Source organism: Mustela lutreola, chromosome 2 (genome assembly GCF_030435805.1).
Source record: "Mustela lutreola isolate mMusLut2 chromosome 2, mMusLut2.pri, whole genome shotgun sequence".
Classification (NCBI taxonomy): Eukaryota; Metazoa; Chordata; class Mammalia; order Carnivora; family Mustelidae; genus Mustela; species Mustela lutreola.
The window spans coordinates 184,823,193-184,842,889 of NC_081291.1; the positions used below are offsets into that span (position 1 = coordinate 184,823,193).

General features: G+C 36.2%; 1 long non-coding RNA gene across 1 annotated transcript; it reads left to right on the forward strand.

The window, feature by feature from the left end:
* The first annotated feature begins 6,167 nt into the window (after positions 1–6,167).
* On the forward strand, positions 6,168–12,684 carry LOC131825949 (uncharacterized). The gene is made up of 3 exons (XR_009351375.1): positions 6,168–6,297; positions 6,444–6,631; positions 10,822–12,684. It is a non-coding gene; the product is annotated as an uncharacterized LOC131825949 (long non-coding RNA).
* Positions 12,685–19,697: the final 7,013 nt, after the last annotated feature.

The following is a 19,697-nucleotide window of genomic DNA, read 5'->3' on the forward strand; positions in this document are numbered from 1 at the left end:
GGTGCCTGGGTGGCTCAGTTGGTTAAGCATCTACCTTTGGCTCAGGTCATGATCTCCAGGTCCTAGGATCAAGCCCTGCCTCAGGTTCTCTGCTCAACGGGGAGTCTGCTTCTCTCTCTCTCTCCCTTTGTCCCTTCCCTGCTCGTGCTCTCTCTCTCTCTCTATTAAATGAATAGATAAAATCTTTAAAAGAAAAAAAAAGAATACATTGTTTTTTTAGTCTTCTATATAGCTAAATGACGAATCATAGATAACTTATGTGAGTTTTTAACTATAATACATTTGTAGAAAAAAAAGGTTATAATTGATATCCATTAAACTTTCTAGGAAATGTATGTTAAACCCAGCTTTATATAGCAGACACTGGCATACAAAACAGTGCATTTTACATTTTACGCTCCTTTCAGTTCAGGCCAGCATATTCTCAGAACTTTGCCAATTTAAATTTTCCAACTTTGACCGTCTCTGATGAACTCAAACCCTCCTTTGTGAAAGTCAGTCCTCCCAACCCAAGCACAATACAAGGGTGTAGTTCTTCCCTCAGATATAGATTAAGGAAGTCCCAGATAATTTGGACTACTTTTATTTTGTAAATCTGAGCTTAGGTTTTAGCCATAACCTTTTAGGGTCATATAATTTTTTCTAGAATTGCAAAGGACAGAACAATCAGACTAAAACTATCTGATAATGAAAATTTGTAGAAGTATTACTACTTGTTGCAACTATTTTTTTTAAAAGATTTCTTTATTTGAGAGACAGACTGAGTGTGTGTGTGAGAGTGTGTTTGTGTTTGCACACACACACATGGTGGAGGAGTGGGGAGGAGCAGGAGAGAGAGACAGAGTGACACAATTTCAATGAGACTCTCTGATGAGCACAGAGCCTGATGTGGAGCTCAACCTCATGACCCTGAGATTATGACCTGAGCTGACATCAAGAGTTGGACGCCTAACCAACTGAGGCACTCAGGCACCCCTATTTGTCCCAATTTACAACAAATGAAGCTTTTTTCTGTCAAGCTTTTGGCCTCCTATTTGTGACTCCGTTTTAGTCCATCTCTCATGAGGCATTCATTAGAACCCTCTTCCTGTTTCTATCCCTACCGAACACCTCCAACTCCTAATTCTCAGCCTCTTCATTGTCTGCCTCAGTCATGACACCAATTTAAATTTCATTTTGTTGCTCTCTCTGGATTTCTTTGCTAAGATAATTCACTAGAGAATGCAATGTGGCACTCATTTATAGATTTTTTCCCCCAATCAGTCTGATGTGTCCGGAAGAGATATTTCATCTGTGGTGGAATGTAGATCATTTGGAAAGCTGCTAAAAATCTTAAGTAGACTTTTTTCTTTGTACAGCAGAGCCATACTTCATTAGCAGAGGAATATAATCAAACTCCCAACACCTGTTAGATGAGGTTCTGGAGGCTTGTTTCTGATTTCCAGGTACTAGGTTGACATTGCTGCACTCACTTACTTCCATCTCTTCTTTTCTCAAAGAACATTCGAGGTGGAGTGTTTGGTTAGTGTTGTTTTGGCAATTTTTTTTTAAAGATTTTATCCATTCATTTGATAGAGATCACAAGTAGATGGAGAGGCAGGCAGAGAGAGAGCGAGAGAGATGGAAGCAGGCTCCCTGCTGAGCAGAGAGCCCGCTGCAGGACTCGATCCCAGGACACTGAGATCATGACCTGAGCTGAAGGCAGTGGCTTAACCCACTGAACCACCCAGGCACCCTGTTTTGGCAATTTTTAAGTGGAAAAATTGGAGACATTGCATAAATTTTCCTTGAAAAGAACTGGGAGTATACAGAGATAAATGGTATCTGTGGTAATTTTATCTTTATATAAATGTAATGAAATCAGTTTAGTTCAGCTCCTCAATTGTGAGTTCTCAGCTAATGGAGATGACTATAATTTTTAGAGAAATGAATTATTTTCAAATAAAAAGAGCAGATATGAAGAAAGTCCATTTTAAGTGTTTATCTACAGTACACTAAATGTAGGGTAAAAGCTTTTAGAATCACTGATTTTCAAAACTGAAAGATTAATTCGGTAATGTAAATCTCCCAGTGACACACTCTGAACCCAGCTTTATACATGCATAAACTCTGTCTTCAACAGACTCAACAAGTAGTCATGTAGTTGTGTCCTGAGTACCTTCAGCAGAGGGAGACTTACGTGAAATACGTGTTTTGCACAGAATATTATTCATGGTATATGTACAGCAATTTCTTTTAATTGGAAGCTTGTCATTAGGAACGATCATCATGGTAAAGCTATGGTTTTAAAACTTTAGCTTGCAACAGATCTCCTATACTTAACTTAGCCAAAAGGTTAAGCAGCAATAGCAAATCACCTAACAGATACAGAACCCTGATGTTTCTTATTCAATAGTCCTCAAGTGGGGCTGATGTGAATTTCTAACAAATACCCAAGTGTTGCTGATCCTGCTGGCCCTGGACTACACTTTGAGAACCACTACTCTGAAAGTAACTTCTGTGTCTATACTCATACATCAGACATTTCTATGCTACATTTGTTGTACTTTAAATAATTTGCCCATTTTCTCCTCCTCCTTTTTATTCTTTTGGTGTTTTTTGAATTTTTGGTTGTTTGCTAATTTTAATCACCCTCTCCAGCCCTCTCATCCTGGATTATCTCAATCTCCAACTTTCGAGAGAGTTATATTAGAATGAATAAATAACATTTATTCATTTAACAAATACTGTTTGGGCATATAGCATGTACTAAATGTTGTTTTAGGCACTGGGGATATGCGATGGGAAAGATAGACGAGGTGTCTATTTTCTTAAATTATTTAAATTAGTAACGGTGGAAAGATAGGAAACAAATGAAGTAAAATGATAATTTCAAATACAAAGCCAGATAAAACAGGGTGGCAGAAATCAGGGAGGCAGGCACATGGAATGTAGTATTTTAGAGGGTGGTATTTGAAATTAGTACCTGAATTAAAGGAACATAATTTCTTGTTTGGAGTAATAAAATAATGCAAGTGAATCACAATTGGTCTCTTTTATTGCAAGCATCTCTATTTTAAATTCTCTAAATTCCTCAATCTTGCAATGTTTCCATTTTTATCTTTATCCTTTCCAAATATCCTCCTGTTGCACTTTGTGAAGGATAGGAGACCCCTTCAGCTAAGCGATCTTACTGGAATTTTCTGTTACCTTTTTCATCCGTATCTGTTACGTAGTAAAGATGTCTGCATCTTCACTTACCTAACTTCGGCTTTCCTCCTATTACAGGGGAAGCACAAGCTGCCTTCCTTTCACAGCTCAGCCAGCCACTGGTGTCACTTATCTTCTTTCCTGTCTTTCTGAATACTGCTCACCATCAAGTTCCCTCTTAATCTTTTCCATTCTTTCTCCTTCAGTTTACAAGCACACATAGTTTCCTGTCTCTTCTCATCTATCTACCTGGTTTTCTATCCATCCTGCCCTTGAACTTGCCACATTTTGTTACCATGGTATCCTTCATTCTCCCACTTCCCCTAATACATTTGGAAAATGGAGGAACAGAAAATTTTGGAGTCAGGAGGACCAGTGTTTAGAATCCCACCTCTGACACATATTAGCTGTAGGAATTTAGGCAAGAGAGTTTCTACATTAAATTTCCTAAGCCACAGAAATTATTATGTTTCTAATCCATTAACTACTAATTAGCACGGCATGTCTTATAATAAATGTCGAGTGCACTTAATTTCACCCTTCTCTATTTGTAGCGTATTTTCCCAGTCTCATTTTCTTTTTTCCCATTTTCAAAAACTATGGTGGAGCAATCAACTTTTCGGTTTCATAGTCTTACAATTCTCTATCTTAGTATAAAAGCTCAATGATTCTTTACCCCAAGAATGCCTTTACTCCCAAATTCTAGTCATGCAAATTCTATCCACAGTTTGTTACAAGCACATCAGCTCCTCTCCAAATTCCACTTCAACCTTTCAGCAGGAAGTACGTGTATCTTTTTTTTTTTTTTTTTAAATACTGGTAGTGTTTATTTTGTCACTCACTCATTTTTGATGATCACTTTGTACCTTACACATATTTGTGTAGTTATTCTGGCTGCCCAACATAAGTTTAGGTTTCTAAAAAAAGAAACAGTATCTCGTTCATCATTATAATCATCCAAATACCTAGTCTGACATCTTCAAAGTCAGTGGTTCTCAAAGTGCAGGTCCAGCACCAGCAGCATCAGAATCACCTGGGTACGTGTTAGAAATGTACAGGATCAGAAACTCTGGGGGTGGGGGACTCGCAATTTGTGTTTTAGCAAGTCCTCCAGGTGATTCTGATACTGGTAAAATTTGGGACCCACTCTTGTAGGCATTCAGCAGACTCTTGTTGAAAGGATGAATAAATAAACAAATGGGATTACATTTAGTTGATTATTAAATAAAACATCTGACAGTTACTATAATTATTTTTGCTGGTAAATGCATTCTGTTGAGATTTGGACTCTACATCATGAAACATCTTTGAATTTTGGCTAGGAAGGATCTGATATGCCTTACTTCCTAGCAAGGCTCTCCAACATGCTGCTTCTCTCAAGCACTTTCCTTTAATTTTTACATTACTTATACACCTGAAAATGTGAGTGCTGGAATGTTTTTGTAAAATGTTTACAAGTAAGTCACTGATTTTAATTTGCTAGAGAGATAAAGGATATCCATAAGGGTCTCTTGAATATTTTCAATGGCATAGAATGTTGTGTAGTGCTTTGTGAATTAAATGTGCATATGACTGATGTGAGAAACATGTTAAAATGAAGATTTCATCCAGTAGGTTGTGGGTGGTGTCTGAGATTTACAAGCTCCCAAGTGAAGCCATTGCTGCTGGTCCGAGGGCCATATTATATGAAGAAAGATTATAATATAATGTGATTTCCCATTTAACTGGCCAATTCAAATTGCTGTATAGAGAGGAAAAGACTTGAGGATTTGGGTGGATTATTTATCTCCTGTCGGCTTCTCTTTATTCATCTATGAGTCCTAAATAACATGTAAAACCTCTAGATGATGCCTAACACACAGTAAGACCTCAATAATATTTGAGTATAGCTCAAATGAAAATTAATGACCAAAAAAAAGGATTCTCAAAATACTATGGCTCCCTCTGGTAGTAGTGTCTCCAGCCTGGGATGCAACCAGTTAAACCCTATTCCTGTTATGCTCACTCTGGAATGTGAAAGCAATAAAATTGAGTTCTGCTGTCAACAGTTTTATGGCTTCTGCAATTTCAGCTGGAGTGTCTGCCACTGACCCGCAGCAGCTGAAATCACAGGTGCAACTTCCTGAAAATTGAGCCCTTCTTCTGGCAGCACCCTGATTATCAGTTATTCCTAATAGAAACAAAGCTGCAACCCACTGAAGGAAACATTGTGATTTCTTTGTTGTATACTTGAGGACTTAAAAAAAATATATATGGCTATCTATCTTGTTGCACATGAAGGTTAGTAACTGAGATTTAAATAACAAATCTATTGTCCAGAAATTTCTAATTAGCATCAGGCCTCAGTGGAAGAGTTGGGCATACTTACCGCACATACTAGTGAGCATACTATTGGAAAACTGGTTACTTAAATTATAAAGTTTAATAAAATAGACTCTTCTTTTTGGTTTGTAAAGTCAAGAGCAATAAATCCAGTGGACGATTTGATTGTTTACTGAAGGAGAATTACGAATCATAGTGATGAATTTCTGAGTGGTTGTCAAATTAGATCATATCCTAAGGAGCTCTTTAGCACTTCTTTAGGAAATTATAGACATTTAAATATAACAGCTAAATACTTAGTTTAAGCTACAGTGACTCATCAGAAAAATATATGCTTCAGATCCAAAGAAGAATAGATTTATCCCCAAAGGCTAATTTGAAAGACATTATATTAAATATTCAAGGAAAGATGCTTCATCTAATGTAATCTTATTATTTATGAAAATGGAGAAAGAACAGAAAAACAAATACTTTTTCTGGATTTGGAAAAGGGATGGGGTTTGGAAACAGAGGATAAACAGAGTTTAAAAACCATCTTAGGTTTGATAATTATAGTCAAATTTTCACCGATTATTATGGAATGCTTTGAGTGTGTATTAAATTTTCCAGATTTTTAAAAAGATTTTATTTATTTATTTGACACAGAGAGACACAGCGAGAGAGGGAACACAAGCAGGGAAGCAGGCTTCCTGCTGAGCAGAGAGCCCAGTGCGGGGCTGGATCCCAGGACCCTAGGATCCTGATCTGAGCTGAAGGCAGACACTCCTAATTTTCCAGATTTTTATTGTGAGATTTTCAATTTGTTTTTCTATTAAAAGATTATTAATAATTAAGTCCTAATGTTAGGCTTAATTAAGACAGGCTTTCTTTTCTTTTCTTTTTTTTTTTTTTTTGAGCTCTCTCCTTCTCTCTCTCTCTTTTTTTTTTTAAAGGATCCTACTCATTTATTTGACACAGAGAGAGGAATACAAGCAAGGGGAGTGGGAGAAGGAGAAGCAGGCTTCCTACTGAGCAGGGAGCCCAATGTGGGACTTAATCCAAGGACCGTGGGACCATGACCTGAACCGAAGGCAGACCTTTCACCACTGAACAACCCAGGTACCCCTTAAGACAGCTTCTAGTAAGTGTTTGGTTGAAGCTCTGCAAGAATTTTATAACTACTTCATGCCTTCCAAGTCTAGATTAATAAGAGCTAATTTATCACATTGGTGATACATTGATTACCACTTCACATATTAGGTCAGCAGACAATGGCTTTTTGATAGCAGGACAGTTGGTGACATTTTAAAAGAACAAGGCACATTTCAACCTTCTGTATGACTTATTTAAATAAAAAAAGGAAAATCAAATTAGGACAGTTTTTTTCTTCCCTTTAGTCACTTCACTTGACTTTAGGAACATGAGGATTAAAATGAGAGTTCAAAGTTTTTGTCATTACATCTCTTTAACTCTGTGTCACTCATATTGGGAATATTTTTATTCTTGAGTTTTCATGTATTTCCAACATATTTTTAAATTAATTTTTCAAGTTTCTGGAAAAAGAGTATATTTCAAAAGGCGGTGAGGGTTTAAAAGCTCATTATGATTTCCCTAAAATAAACTTGATTTTGGTACTTCAATTGATTGTTCCCTTTTAAAAAGGTCTTACCCCAGATTGTTTCCTTACTTTTTATTCTTTCCCTGGCTCTCTTGCCTAATCTAGCCAACTTGACTTTTCTGACATGTGCTTCCTATTTAGCAGAAGTGAAGATGGAAACCTCACTGATTAAATTACCAAGGGACAGAGTATGTGGCTTTGGCACTGAACAACTTTTAATGTAGTCTTAGAGTTCCCTGGCAGTCTTTGGGGCCGTGCTTGACAAATTGGTGCTTCTTTTAGGTCTCTGTCACCTATGAGTGAGCCTGTCAGCTATTTAATGGGCCAAGATTTATCTTCGCTCAGGTTCTGCACCTTCATTTCCCCGAAGCTACAACCAGGAAACTCTAAGCCCTCCTTCTGGGCAGAGAGTCTGAATGTGGCTGTCTGCGAGGCAGAGATGGATTCAGAAACTTATAGAATTTTGAGGGCGTTCTTTAAGAAAAAAATACAATTATTTTTTCTCCCACAATATTACAAAAAGCATTTGACCAAAAGAACACATTGCTCTGTCCTCTCCTAAGGGGCAGTTGCAAATAAGGAGGCTTGAGTCATCATAAGCTTTGTTAACTTCATTGTAAATGATTTTTGGAGGAAGTGGATAGAAAATACAATTCCTGATTCTGACTATCTCAAAGAGAATACCCAAATATTTTCTGATATCAGATTGGCCAGCCTGATTCCATAAATATTATTTATAGTTGGGCATTTACTCATTCACCTACTGATTTACCCTTTAGTTCAAGTTCAATGTCCAGGCAATGAGTAGGCAAATACCTCTTGTAGGAGTAAGTTGAATTATTGTGTCAATTTCATACAACCAGCTACAATTGTGCTCTTTAAAATTGCTTAGCAAAAGCCAATACAAGGCAATGTGTCTAGTGGATTTTTGCTTTTCCTTTTTCTTACTCTGTAATGCCACGTTTACCAGTTAGTTCTCAAGTGTGCTTCCAGTGGTGTGAAGGCAAGATGGAAAGTTTAAAGCGGGGCAGAGAACTATCCAAATCCCAACTCCTTTGCAGTTGTTACTTTACCATTTCCAATTATAAAGGAACATTTCAAGCTAATGGAAGGGAAGCTAGAGAAATGAGGGACTAAAAATCCTTATTTGGAACTACTGAGAAACTTCACACAAGCTCACTTTTTTTCTCCTCTTAGAATACTAATTTCTCCTCTGGCTCCATTTTTGTATATGAGATTCAACAGTTAATTTCAGACTAGGCTTCCATGGATTATCAGCAGCAAAGTCTGCTTTATAATAATTTTTTTAAAGATTATTTACTTATTTGTCAGAGAGAGAAAGTGTGTATAAGCAGGAGGAACAGCAGGCAGAGGAAGAAGCAGGCTCCCCACTGAGCAAGGGACCCAATTCAGACTGGATCCCAGGACACTGGGATCATGAGCCAAGCCGAAGGTGGATGCTTAACTGACTGAGCCACCTAGACATCCAAATAAATGTCCTTCTTCTTCTTCTCCTCCTCCTCCTCTTCCTCCTTCTTCTCCTTCCTCTTCATCTTTTTTAATGACTTTATTTACTTATTGGACAGAAAAATAGAGAAAGAGAGCACAAGTAGGCAGAAAGGTAGGCAGAGGAAGAAGGAGAAGCAGATTCCTGCTGAGCAGGGAGACCAATGCAGAGCTCTATCCCAGGACTCTGGGATCATAACCTGAGCCAAAGGCAGACGCTTAACCAAATGGGCCACCCAGACACCCCAGTAAATGTCCTTCTTATATAAAAATGACTACAAGTTAAATCACGTATTTTTGTTTGCCCTTGCTGTTGTAACCAAGTACCAAAACTCAATGGGGGAAGAAACAGATTTATTATTGCCTGAGTTCTAAAGACTGTAAGTCTGAGCTCAAAGTGTTGCAAGGTTGGTTCCTTCTGAGGACTGTGCCTCTCTAGTGGTTCCTTGGCTTGTGGCCACAGAACTCCACATGACTTTTTCTACATGGAAAATTTCCATGTCTTCCTGCCTCTATTGTGTTTCTCTGTGCCCATTTCCATTTTAGAAGGATGGTGACTCATGTTGGATTAGAAGCCAACTCTTCTCCAGCAAGACCTCATCTTAACTAATTATATCTTCCACGGCCCTGTGTCCAAATAAGGTCATATTCTAAGGTGCTGAGGGTTAGAACTTCAACATATCGATTTGGGGAGGAGGCACAACTAGTAAAGGAAGTCTGAGCTCAAGGTACCAACAGGATTAGCTTCCTGTGAGGCCTCTCCCCTTGGTGGGCATTTTGCTGCCCTCTAACTGTTTTGTCCTCCATGGCTGTCCCTTTGTATGCATGTATCAATGGAATCTCTTTCACTTATAAAAAACACCATTCATATTGGATTAGAGCTCAAACTTGTGACTTAATTTAATCTTAATTATCTTCTTAAAGGCTCTACTTTGAAACACAGTCCCCCTCTGAGGCATTGATGAATAGTATTTCAACATATGAATACTGGGGGAACACAATTCAGTCCATAACAGGCAGCCTGGCATGTTTTTTTCCCTTATTAAAACCTGCTCCCTACCAGTGAAAATTTGGTTCTGCTAGTGTTGTTCTCAGTTGCTGTTCCTGAAAGTCAATCATGTTAATTATATTAAGTATAAAACAGTCTTACAAGATTTTGTCCCCTAAATGACAGCTCATTATTATCAGAAATATAAAAATGAGATAGGAAGGAACCATTGACCCCAGGGAATTTTCTAATCAAGTTAGGAGATAAAAGGGAGGAGAAAACTGAATGAGACCTCTGAATGAATGTATTTTTTCCCAGTGGGTTAGGAACAACATTGTGATCCTAAATAGTGGTTGGGGTGGATATTGGGGTTGAAAGCGTAAAAGACTCATGGAAGACGTAGCATGTTTTCAGGGTGCATCCTGAAGGGTATGTGGGGTTTAAATAGGCAAAGACCATGTCTTAATGAAACCAGATGTCATAGAAATACTTGTAGCATGGAAAGCAAAGCAAAAATTCTGTGAAACTGATAGACCACAAAATAATTATAAGTACTTCAATGAAAAGTCTATATACTGTTGCTTATATGCATTTCATAATGTAGAAGTTTGGGATCTAGTTCATGAACATTTAATACACCATTATAAATTGTAGCTAATGTTTGTGGAAAAAAGTTACTATGTGCCCAACATTGTTTTGAGTACTTGAGAGTGATTAACTTAATCCTTATAATAAGTATATGAAGTAGGTACCATTATTGTTCCCGTTTTGCAATGTACACATACACACATACACATGGTTTCTTTTGGATCCCAATGAACAGCTTCTTGCAGATAGAGTGATATTTGTAACTTAGCAGGTTAGATAAATAATCTTAATTGTCATTTATGAAGAAAATAAATGGTTATCTGTGAACTGGTATTAAAAATATTAGTAATTGTAAAAGCATTTTACTATTTTGTTGAGGATTTAAGTTTGATTCCAATAACTTTTCTTCTCTTGGGATATCTATGGATCTTTTTCTCAATTATATGCCACTTCTGAAACACTATAACATGATGTTATTACTTTGCTAATTATGATGGTAAAGTCTACTTAAGGGGAAAATTCCAATCTATTGACTTAATCAGTTTATTCTACAATGTGTTCTAGCTGTAACAGGATATTCTCTACACTTTAACTGAAACACTTTGCTGTGGTTTTCAAAATATTTTCTTAGGTTTTTGTCAACAACTGGAATCCTCTTCCCTAAATGTGATGATTGCTACTGACACCACAATCATTATCAACCTATACCTGCCATGAATGTACCAGGTACTGTCTTTGGGATGAATAGCCTAGGCAGGGAGCAAAGCACTCCACAGATATTATCTTGTTTTAATCCTCAAAACAAGTCTTTGTTGTATGTATTATCATCTTCACATTACAAAATAAATGCTTTAAATACTATGCATACTACTTTTTGTAATGAAAAACTCCACAGTTAGTAGCCACCTCCTCCATGAAGATTTCCTAACTTCCTTTTTTAATGCTACCATAATTTTTTGATTACATAAACATTTTTTTTTTATTTGAGTATAGTTGACACACAATGTTACATTTGTTTTAGGTGTACAACATAATGGTTCAACATATACATTATGCTTTGCTCATAAGTGTATCTACCATCTGTCACCATACAATGCTGTTACGATATCATTGATTATATCCCCTATGTTGCCCCTTTTATTCCCATGACCTATTATTCCATAACTGAAAGGCTGTATCTTCCACTCCTTTTCATACAGTTTGACCTATATCATCCCCCTTCCCTCTGGCAACCATAGTTTGTTCTCCATATTTATAAGCCTGGTTCTGCTTTTTGTTTGTTTATTTGTTTTATTTTTTTAGATTCCACGTATGATGTGAAATCATATAGTATTTGTCTTTTCAGTCTAACTTATTCCACTTAACATAATACCCTTTAGGTCCATTCATGTTGCAAATGGCAAAATCTCATCTAGATATATGTCCTAAGGCAAGAAAAACAAAAGCAAAATAAACTATTGGGACCACATAAAAATAAAAAGTTTCTTCACAGCAAAGAAAACAATCAACAGAACAAAAAGGCAACCTACCAAATGGGAGAATATATTTACAAATGACCTATCTGATAAAATATTAGGTTTCAAAATATATAAAGAACTTATACAACACCACACCAAAAAAGCCAATCTGATTAAAAAATGGGTAGAGGACCTGGATAGACATTTTTCCAAAGAAGACCTACAGATGGCCACACACATGAAAAGATGCTCAACATCATTCATCATCAGGGAAATGCAAATCAAAACCACAATGAGATATCACTATAGACCTGTCAGAATGGATAAAAGAAAAAAGAGAAGAGGTAACAAGTGTTGGTGGGGATGTTGGGGAAAAAAATAATTATGCATTATTGGTGGGAATATAAATTGGTATGACCACTATGGAAAATAGTATGGGGATTCCTCAAAAAGTTAAAATAGAAATACCATGCAATCCAGTAATTCCACTGCTGGAGATTAACCCAAAGAAAATGAAAAGGCTAATTGAAAAAGACATATGCACTCATATGTTTGTTGTATTACTTACAATACCCAAGATATGGAAGCAACCTACGTGTCCATTGATAGAAGCATGTATAAGGAGATGTGGTATATACACACACTTCCACATGCATAATGAGATGATTGCATAGTTTTAAAAACTAGATTCACACTGCAATTTTTATTAATTAAATCCATTGATAGGTTTGATTCCACAACAGTATTTGGGAATAATGAAGAAGGATATTGAAACAAAACAAAATTCATGCCCCACTTTTTATTAAATATAGTTTATTTTGCCCAGAATATATTGGTAGCAAAATAATGCCAGAAGGGCAAATAAGAATAATTGGGGTGGAGAAGAGATTGCTATAAGCTTATAGATGAATGAAAAGGAATTTTTCATTTAGATTAAGAGTCATGAGAGGCATATTAAAAACAAAACCAAAAAAAACCCACCTAAGAAGAATAAACCTAATCTCTAAATAGTAGAATGAAGGTTTCATTCAACTTTCAAAGGCAAGTTAACCAGCCAAAATGGGAATGCAAATTGGTAGAATGGGTTAATCAACATTTTTCCTAAAAAAATGGAATAAAGAGAAAGTTGAACTTGACTTTAAAAGAATATCAATCAAGAGAGACTGGGATATATATGACTCAAAATGTTGATTTCAGAGAGGCTAGCTAGCCAGTCTTCTGTCAAACAGTGTTAAAAAAAAAAAAAAAAAGAATATTTTCAATTATATCTCAGTTATTATGAGAGGTGAAGATAAAAACAACAAAAAATAAAATACCCTTGCTTTCAAGAAAATCATGCTCTAGGGACAGATATATGAGAATAAATCAATACGTCAATTTCCTTATTCTCACAGGGAACAATTGTTCATTTGTTATTTTTCTAAAAACACACTGAAATTGAAAATAATTTTCAAAGCATAGACTAACTTAGTAATTACAGTTGTTTTATTTGCTTATTTTTGAATTTCTCTGAATGTGTTCTTGATGTTCTTTAGGGGATTATTTTAACTGTTTAGTATTATGTGCTTAAATGTTTTGTTTGACATCTTTTTAACTGTACCTCTTAATTTAAATATTTAAACAGTCATTAATTTTAGTTTAATTTTATTCCCTTTAAATGATTACATTACAAAATTTTCATCATTGTCCAAAAACGTAATTAATAGTTTAATGTTCCAGTTTTTCCCCAGCAACATAGTTATTAATTCTAAACTCATTTTTTTTGTTGAAACTCCTATTTTGGTAGAATTTTATTAGATTATTTCTATGTTTATCATCAGAAAGACTGCTGCTAGATTTTCTGTGCATTTACCAATAAAAATATGGATTTAAAATATACTAATGTACAATATTTTATTTTTTTATTTTTATTTTTTAAAAGATTTTATTTATTTATTTGACTGACAGAGATCACAAGTAGGCAGAGAGGTAGGCAGAGAGAAAGGAGGAAGCAGGCTCCCTGTCAAGCAGAGAGCCGGATGCCGGGCTTGATCCCAAGACCCTAGGATCATGACCCGAGCAGAAGGCAGAGGCTTTAACTCACTGAGGCACCCAGGCACCCCTAATGTATAAGATTTTAAACATTTCATCCTACTGCAGGCTTTAGATCCAAAGGCATATGAAGGGAACACAAACATGACAAAAATGGAATGAGTATCAACCACAATCAGCAAATACATTCTGCTCTTACCCTGTAGTTATTCAAGTGATGACTTATACATGCTTGAATGAAATGATCACATATTAGGTTACTATGATCAGTGTCTTCTCTTCAGTTTAATTACTTTTATGAGGTCTCTTCTAATTAGCTTCATATAGAATGGGAAACAAAAGTTACAGCAAAACCCACAGCATCAGCACAAGAACTGAATCTTAAATCCGAGAAGAGAGAAATACTCCTCGTTCCAGTAATCTAAAATACAAATTCCAGGGCAGGTTGGTAAGCACACTGCTATCACTGTTGTCAGCTCACCAGTGCTTAGAGTCCATAGACCCACTTCTATTAAAAATAATGACCTGTTCACGGGGGTGCCACATCCAAACAGATTAGAGACCCTTTCATGGGAGGAGTGAATAGATTGTAGAATTGCTTATAACCTTGATCCTTTTTAGCCTTGAACAGTGGTAAGCTATCTGCATTGTGATAGATATTATGTCAGACTATTTAGGACAGAAGTGCTCTAAATCCTTAAATATTAGGCATCTTTCACACCCTTTTTGGCAATTTTCTAAATGTATGAACAATCTTCTGAAAATGTTATTGGTAAGCCCCAAAATAATATGCTGTTTCAAGAGTAAATCAAAAAATATTTTTTATGTAGGAAAGATAGATTATTTGATTAATATTTAATACTTATAACAATGTTCTGGTTCACATGTTTATAGCAATATTTAAACATAATATAAATGTCCTGTTGGATTTTTTTTAAAGATTTTATTTACTTATTTGACAGAGAGAGAGAGATCACAAGTAGGCAGAGAGGCAGGCAGAGAGGGGTGGGGAGGCAGGCTCCCCACTGATCAGCCTGATGCAGGGCTCGATCCCAGGACCCCGGGATCATGACCTGAGCCCAAGGCAGAGGCTTTAACCCACTGAGCCACCCAGGCACCCTGGTCTGTTGGATTTTTAAGTATGTGTGTGTATGGTTTATAGTTTCCTGAGTTTACTTGTTGTTTATGATGTCTGAACCTCTTTGACCATGACAGATAGGATGTCAATAGAAAAGAAATTAAATCATCGCAAGGTAGTGCCAATTGACTATTTCTTATATCATGTTCAATCTGAAAGTTTAATTAATTTTACTGTAGAAATCCATGCTTGAGGCTTAACATTTTAGTTATCCAGTATCCCTCACACCTACTGACAACCACCACCTACTCATCCAACCAAACCAATCAGTCAATACACACTCTAACTTTTGGTGTCAAGTAATAAGACAAAACAAGCCTAAGGAAATTATGGGCAGACTCTGAGGAAATAACAGAAATTTGAAGTATGTAGTCAAAACTACTTTTACCTACTATTAGAAATTTATGACAGGATTCCTTTTACACATGGTTCTTATCTCTAGGAAGCAGGATCCTGTGCTAATGAAAACTTATTCCTCTGCCATTTCAGAATATTTACAGCCAATGTCATAAGAAGTATCCTCTCCTTTTAAAAAGCTACATCTTATATCTGGAACAATCAATCTCTAAGTGCAGAAAAAAATAGTTCTTAGATTAATTTCAAGCATATAAGATTTTCCTAGTTAATAGGATGAAAAACAATTTTTTTATGGAGCTCTTTAAATTTTAGTTTTAAACTCTTGTGCTAGGATTAAGTCCTTATTTGTTGTTTGGTACTAAATGAGCTCTTACAAGGAATTGAAAGTGGCAGTAATGGTTAGTTTGTAAAGAATTAATTCACTGATTTGCTCATTTAACAAGTTATTTTTAGCATCTATCACATGTGAACTATTCCCAAGACAAAAGGAGTGCAATGATGAAGATACCAGACTTGATTTCTTCTTTCATGGAGCTTATAATTTAAAGTAAGAGATAGATAGTATCTAATTTCTCATGTACACTCACACACACACACTGTACTGTGCTAAAATGCTATGAAGGAAAAGTAGATGGTACTATCACAACACATAATAAAGGAAGCCTGACTAATCTGAGCAGAGATGAGGTAATGTCTAGAAGTGATATTTCAGTTCTATGAAGAAGTGTATTTAAGGTGGACTCCAGAGAATGTGACAAAAGAAGGGAAGCACCTTTTCATGTGGAAGACTCAGCGTGTGCACAGATCTTGAGCAGAAGTGAAGAGAGCAATGAATGGTATGGATGGAGATGGTCTGGGATGCCAACCAGGGGACACTTCCTGAAGGGTCTGTGAGATCGTACTAAGTATTTGGGACTTCATTTTAGAGGAATGGATGCCAATGAGCAAGAATATTAAATGACAAATCTGCATTTTTGAAAATAAAATATCTCAGTTGGCAAAATAAAAAATGGACCAAATCTATGTTTACTCTCCATTTTCTCCTCCCAGCAATCTCATTCCAAGACTGTGCATTCCAAATGTCTTCAACTATATTCCAGTACCACAGAGAGTTTTCAGAAGCATAAATTCAGTCATGGAGGATGATCCTACTTTAATGATCTACACACATACAAGCATTCGTTTCATGGTAGAAATGTCCCAGTGGGGGAGATCTGACCCTCTCTGCAGGTGGCAAAGATCACAAAAAGCTAATTATATACGATATTTTCTAGGAATCAGTTTAATCCACCCAGTGGTGGCAGAAGCAGTGGATGGTTTACAATGTAACAATATTTGGGGTTAAGCAAATTAAAGTCGGGGGCATTTGTTTGGCTCCTGATGTTGACAACTGGTCATCACTGGAGAGCCAGTGAGCAATTTTGTCCAAACAGGCAACGAGAGACTCTCAAGTAGGATGTCTGGATTTGAAAAGTGAGGGAATCTGGCCTAGAATCAGGAGATTTTGATAGAGGACCTGAGAAAGAAACCAGCCTTCTTTGATGGATCAAGCAAGAAGATTAGTAGTTCCTTTAGCATCTGTAAACCTGCCCTAGTCCGGATACCTGGAGGAATCATGATTTTTCTAGTGGTGGTATTTTTCTTTCTCTCCTCAAACATAGCTTTTTTCCAGAGTCTCTCTAGATCTATTTGTCTCTCCTTCCATCATCCAATTATTTCCCTTCTCTCATTTTTCAATTTAATCTCTCCTCCTCTCATACCCCTTACTCCTTGCTTTCCTTGCTTTTTCTTAACCGAAAAATGGAATACAGGTGAGTGCTTTAAATACATGCTGTATTTATTAAAAACAAGTTTTGTAATTTCTATTTGTCATTTGCAATTTATCAAAAACCATACTACAACATAATTAACATCAATTATAAACTTCTGTAGGGTCAACATTTGGGTCAAATTTATTTTTCTTTTAAGTCAAGTTTCCTTGATAGAAAAACACAGAAGGTTCTTTTCTGGAATAGAGTAATATTCCTTTGAAATCTAAACAGGAGATGCTCTGTGGCATCATATCACAATAACAAAAAGTTGGATTAACACTGTTGTCTATTTAGAGTGGAGATTTTTAGTTGTTATCCAGGTAGTAGGTGAATGATAATACTGATTGATGTATCCTTAGAAGAAAGAAGTTGAGCAATGGTTGGTGGGAAATTACATTGATTATTAGTGGTGCTTACCTAAAAAAGTACTGGGTTTAGGGTTTTGCGTGGGTTTTTCTCATTAATCCCTCAGGATAATCTAACAAGAGGGGAACTGGCATGTTACAATGTTACAAGTTGTCAAACTAAAGTTTAAAAAGGTCAAGTGAATTATCTGTTTCCGGATAGGCAGTTGGGGAGATAGGATTCATACTCAGGTGGTCTTCCTCTAGAGCTGGAGCCAAATTTCTTTGCTAATCTGGCTCAGCTGCCTCTTACTACTAATATATTTATAATATTGCATCAACTCTGCAAAATAGTGTAAATTGCAGATAAAAACATTATGTTATAAATGACATTGCATTTTCTTTGGAATAACTACAATATTCATTCCTAAACAATCCTTCCCTGTTTTTATTATTTTTTTTTAGCAAAAATTAGTCTTTGTATCTTATATGAAAGTCTGGAAACATGAACCTCTAGCCAAAAACATTGTTTTAAATAAATAATTTAAGAAGAAAGATGGAAAGCAAAGCTACATTCAGATTTGATGTTGCATGGTCCAATTTCTATGGAATTTCCTAAGATATACAAAGCAGTTGTAAATCTTTTTATATGTATTTGTAGTAAGTAGCACATAGATTTGTGGAAGCAGAACCTGCTCTTGGTAATGTCCTTCTCATTTATTTATTATCGTCCTGCTCCATTACTGTCCTGCTTAATTACCGCCCAGCATAAGGTGCGCTGTTAGTTTACATGATAGGTAAATTGTTGGAAACAAGTCAGTTCTCAGAACTTGCCAAACCATCTAAACTGGCAATGGAATTTCTTGGGTTTCTAAAGCCTTCAATACCTTGAAGATTGGCTGCTGCCCCATGCCCCTGCTGAGGTCGAATTAAAATAACCACTATGCCTGAAAAGAAATATAGGCTCTATTGTGGAGAAATTTGATCAGCCTGCAGGCTAAACAAGGTAGAGGTCTTTGATCTCTTCCTCCTCATCCGTAGGTGTGCTAGCCTGGGGTGGCTCTCCATGCTAGCAGTGAACTCTCATTTTGCCCTTCTATTTTGGGTTCCTTCTCATCTCTAGATATCATTTGTTCTATGGGATTTCACATATCTACCATAATGTGGAAGAAATATCAAGAAGTAAAGAGAAGTAATTAAACTCAAGATAAGAATAATTTGAGTCTAATTCCACTTCAGTTTACTAACATCGACGAGTAGTCCTATAATAATCCCTCTGATTTTCAGCAACTACATTTATAAAATAGGGCTTGTAGGTGGTTCTTCAGAGCAGAAAATAAAGGAAATATACCTTACTATGAATCCCTTTATCATTCAAAAAAGTATCTGAGACATTTATAAAATAAATACATAATAGATCAGAATAGCAATTGACAAAGTCATTTTAGGAAAACAGAATGATTCCTAAGATGAGGACCCAAATGAAATATTAAGTAATCTATAGAAGTAATGTGTCATCAGGAAGGAACATGGACAGCTGTAGAATTAGAGAAAAAGAAAAGATCACAGAGGTACACTTTGCAAAGTTTTGCATTTTTATGGGTTGGGGGGAAAAGTGACTTGAAGTAGGTATATCAAACACTCCCTCTTTTCTACCCCAAATGTGTGGTTTGAAAGAAGCAAACCACTGAAATAAAGAGTCTGTATGTAGCTCTGCCCTATGATCAATAGGAAGAGTTGCTCTGACATGCTATACAGAAATTTTGGGGTCTACCTGATTGAACCCTGCAAACTTGCCTACATAGGGAACACTAATGGGGCAGTACAAATGCATGGTCTTTCATCTCAGATTAAATTATTGGCTGAAAATTTGGATTTTATCTATGGACCTATGATTATTTGGGTTAGCCCCAGTTAGCATCTTGAAGCCCAATAAAACATCATTAAAGTGTTAGATAAAGGATAATCCCTGGCACATAGATGATTTATAAATATTTGTTGAATGAATGAGGTTAATCTAGTTTATTAGATTAAATAAAGGCTATAGAATATGGCTGCTAAAAAAATCTTTATTAGTGTTTTATCTCAAAGTACTTGAAAAGACACAATTGTTTAAAGTAAGGAATTAATGCCTTAGAAGTTGGGATTTTTTTTTTTAGGATTTTATTTGTTTACTTGTCAGAGAGAGAGCTCATAAGTAGGGGTGAGGGGGAGAGGCAGGCAGAGAAGCTCCCTGTTAAGCAAGGAGCTTAGTGTGGAACTAGATCCCAGGACCCTGGGATCATGACCCCAGCCAAAGGCAGATGCTTAACCAACTAAGCCATCTAGGTGTCCCAAAGTTAGAATTGTTAATACAAATATATTCTTTT